We start from the raw sequence: 4,389 nt of genomic DNA on the forward strand, positions 1-4,389 counted from the left end.
AAAACCCCAGGACTTCCCTTGTGGTCCAGTGGTTAAGACTCCACACTTCCAAGGCAGGGGGTGCAGGTTTGATCCCTGGTCAGGGAACTAGGATTCCACACGCCGCAAGCACAAAACAAAACCCAGTGCTCTAGCATTTACACAACCGGACACGAAATATCTAATTTGGGTTTTTTGTTTTGTTTTGTTTTGTTTTTGAAAAAAAAAAACTGGTCTATAAATGAAATAGAACTTGGAGGAATTTGAGAATTGCCCAAAAGGGGGCAGGATCCTCCTTCCACTCAAGTCCAAAAAGGGTCTTTAGATTGACAGGCCCCTGTTTTTATAGATGGAAAATGGGCTCAGGGTGCAAGAGGGCTCCTAGGTGCCACTGTAGGTGGGCCCTGAGACTTTGCCGGTGGTTGACGGTCACTTCTCCAGCATCTGCCATCGCTAAGGCCGCGACAGAAGCCAGCATGTAGAACAGAGCACCATTCCCACTGGACGCGTTGGAGCTTCCGTCCGTCTCTGCGTGCAGGAAACCCTGGGCAGGTACGATGGAAACCAACACAGGCTTGTCCCAGTGGGTGAGGAGGAGCCAGGCAGGCGGTCCCAGAGAGCACCTGCGCCCAAGGGTGGTGAAAAGACGACAGGCTTTGGACGCTCTGGAGTCTGGGTTCAAATCCAGGTTAGCCTCTGAGCCTCAGTCAGCTCACCTGTATAAGAAAAGTAAGGTCTCCCTCCAACAGTTGCCGTGGGACTTAAACGTAGCACTGCCCTACATGGGATGAGGGAGGCAGCAGTGATTCTCAGGTCGGGAGTCAGGTGAGGTTGGCCCTAGTCCTGGCTCCACCGCTTGCGGGGATGAGGGTTACCGCTGACGCCCAGGGCCCACGGGCCCTCCCCTAAGCTCCAGTCCCTGCGCCACCCTTCTCCCCCGCGGGGTGGCAGCAGCGGGCGCCCAGCCCTTGCGTTTCTCTTTTGGTTGCCGCTGGGCCTCCTGGCGGCACTTCCACTGTCGCCTGGCCGGGTCTGGGAAGCCTGTGGACCCTGGACTGGGGCTGAAAGGAAAACCTTGTCCCAGCAGAGAGGGGCCCAGAGCTGGGGAGCCCAGGCTCTGAGATGCCAGACAGATGGGGGTCGGGGTGACCCCCTGTGGGCTTCCTGGTCTCTAGCCGGTGGGGTGCCACTAAGAGTTCAGCGGCCTTGGGCAAGTTATTTAATGACGAGTAACGGGAGGCACTGGGGAACACTTGCCGCGTGCGTGCGGGGCACCCGTCTCTCTAGCGCCATCCTCACCTCTGAGGGAAGGGCCCAGGCACCAGGGCAGCAGTTGGAGGGGGAGGGGGCTGAGCTCTAGCCGCCCTGCCCAAGGCTGGCTCTACGCCTCTGTGAGCCTCATCTGGAAAATGGGTGTGCGGAGGCTCCCAGGCCCGGCAGAGGGGTCATGGTGGTCCTTCCGTCTGTCCTTCAGCTTGGTCCCTTCCTCTGCTGCCAGGGACTGTCCACTCCTCTGTCCATCTGTCTTTGTCTCTGCCCGTTCGTTTGTGATGTCTGCCCTGGCATATGTCTCTCTGTGCCCATCCACCCACGTCCCGTGTGGGGGGTGTGTGTGTGTGTGTGTGTGTGTGTGTGTGTGTGTTTCTCATTCTCTCCCTGCACATATATCTGTGTGTGTTTTCATTGTGAACGTGTATTTCTGTGTGCGTGCGTGTGTGTGTGTTTTCAGTGTGGCTCTCCTTGTCTTCCTACTCTCTCGCCCGTGCATGTCTATGCGTGCTCCCCCATTTCGTTCCCTTTGTCCCTGTCCCGCGGTGTGTGTCCCTTCGTCTTTGTGAGACGTGTGTGTGTGTGTATATTTAGTGTGAATTTTGTGTGTGTTTGTGTGTCCATGTCTTTCTGTTCTCTCTGTGCCTATTTGTGTGTCTCTGTCTCTGTCTCTCTCTCTGCCTGTCTGTTCAGAGCAGAGCCTGTCCGGCAGAGCAGCGGATGTATAAGGCATGATTCAGTGGCTGACAGGAAGCCCGCCGCCTTGCATCCTGCCTGCCAGTGTCGGTGGCATTGGCATCGGATCAGGCAGGTGTGTGGGCTCAGGATGAGGTGGCCACAGTGAGGATCCCCCCGCTCTCAGGTAAGCCTTTTCCAGGGGTGCCTGGAGCCTGGCCCCCAAGGCGGGGGTCCTGAGGCTGACCCCCCGACACCCCACGGGGTTGGGAGTGGCCTTGCCGGCCCAGCCGGAGCGCTTGGCTGCCCGCCGGGTGCGCCGGGGAGAAGCTGGGATGCCCGGCACCCCCTCCCTTGGCCCCAGCCCTGTCCTGGCGCCCCCAGCTAGGAAGCCCTCGCCCCAGACCCTGTGGCACTAGAGGGGCAGCTGTTTCTGGGACTCTGGCCCCTCTCCCGCCCCGCCTTCCCAGGCGCGGCCTGCACAGCCCTGGGAAGCCCCCCAGGGCGGGTCCCATCACTTCCAGAGTCCGGTGAGGGTCATGGACAGCAGCTCCGCGGGCCCAGGCCCGTGAGCCTTGGTTTCTTCATCCGTAGAACGTAGAACGGGGCTGTAACAGCCCTGCCCCAGGGCTGTGGGAGGATGGGAGAGATGCTACAGACAAGCAGAGCCAGGTCCTGCCCCTGGCCTGGAGGAAGAAGCTGTCCCGGCCACCCCGCCCAGCCCCCAGGCTGGCCACCAGCTCTCTGCTGGGGGGCTGAGAAACTGTAGGCCCTGGGGTGCTCTTTGTTTGTTTTTTAAAATTTTTATTTTATTTATTTATTTACACAGCAGGTTCTTGTTAGTCATCCATTTTATCCACATCAGTGTATACATGTCCATCCCAATCTCCCAATTCATCCCACCACCACCCCCGCCGCTTTCCCCCCTTGGTGTCCATACATTTGTTCTCTACATCCGTGTCTCTATTTCTGCCCTGCAGACCGGTTCATCTGTACCATTTTTCTAGGTTCCGCATATATGCGTTAATATACGGTATTTGTCTTTCTCTTTCTGACTTACTTCACCCTGTATGACAGTCTCTGGATGCATCCACGTCTCTACAAGTGACCTGGGGTGCTCTTGGTGCCCTGCTCTGCCTACGGGTGGCCCTGACCTTCACCATCCCCCACCCGTGCCCGGAGCAAGGGCTCCCCGGGTCCCTACCCCGGCCGCCTGAGCATTAAGAGCCTCCATTAGAGACCTCTCGGTCAGCCTCATCTGAAGGCCAAGGTTATTTGGAGCAGAGCCCAGCGGATAAGCCTTTCCAGGAGTCGGACGGGGACCTCTGGGTCCACCCCTACCCCCACAGCCTGACCTTCGGCCCTGGTGGGCCTCAGTCTCCCCATGTACAACATGAGGAGGGCTGGGAGGCTGGGCAGGAGGGTTGCCAAGGGCCTTTCAAGGTGAGAGGCTGGGTGCAGAGGCTTTGCTCAGCCCAGCCCTGAGAACTTTTCCGCCGTCGGCTTGTTGCAAAACTTGTTCATATGAAAACTGCCCACTTCCCTTTCTGCTATTTTGGCCTGCAGGCCATGAGCTGTGGCGGCCTCCCCTCCCCTCCCCAGCCGACTCAGCCCTGCCTGGCCCCTTGGGGCCCTCCTGGGGCTGCCGGGCCTGCCTCCGCCAGGGGCCCAGCTCCTCTCCCTCCCCCCTCCCTTGCCCCGCTTGTTCTCAGGCCCGGTTGGGAAAGCAAGGGGAGAGGACAGACTGATTCAGTCTGGGGGGCAGCCACAGAGTTTTCCTCAAATGAGCCTCTCTTTAAAAAAATATATTGCGTGATTCTTAAAAATGTAATATAAAGGGCTTCCCTGGTGGCGCAGTGGTTGAGAGTCCGCCTGCCGATGCGGGGGACATGGGTTCGTGCCCCGGTCCGGGAAGATCCCACGTGCCGCGGAGCGGCTGGGCCCGTGAGCCATGGCCGCTGGGCCTGTGCGTCCGGAGCCTGTGCTCCACGACGGGAGAGGCCACAACAGTCAGAGGCCCGCGTACCGCAAAAAACAAAAAAAAAAAAAAAAAAAAAAATGTAATATAAGAAAGGATTTATGTAAAGGAGTGTAGGCCTTGGAGTCAGCCTGCCCTGGGTGTAGATCTTGGTTCTGTGACTGGTCAGCTGTGTGGCCTTGGGCAGAATACCCACCTCTCTGGGCCTCCCTCGCCTCCCTCGGAAGAAAGGAGCTGGCATCTCCAAGGTGATGCTACCTGCGTCTGTGACAACCCAAGGGCTGGGGCGACAGCGCTGCTCTCCTTCAGATCCCAGCCCCTCCCAGGGTCCCACCACGACGCCCCGCGTGGTGCAGTAGAGCGGGGGCTCAGGCCTGCGGGTCTGGGGGGCCCGGCAGGGAGGGCTTCAGGTAGGGCTGACCCACACTGCTCAGTGCAGGCCGTCCAGCCAGCTCTGGCCCCGACAGGATGCAGCTGTCTCTTGCCAT

Source organism: Physeter macrocephalus, chromosome 14 (assembly GCF_002837175.3).
Source record: "Physeter macrocephalus isolate SW-GA chromosome 14, ASM283717v5, whole genome shotgun sequence".
Taxonomy (NCBI): domain Eukaryota; kingdom Metazoa; phylum Chordata; class Mammalia; order Artiodactyla; family Physeteridae; genus Physeter; species Physeter macrocephalus.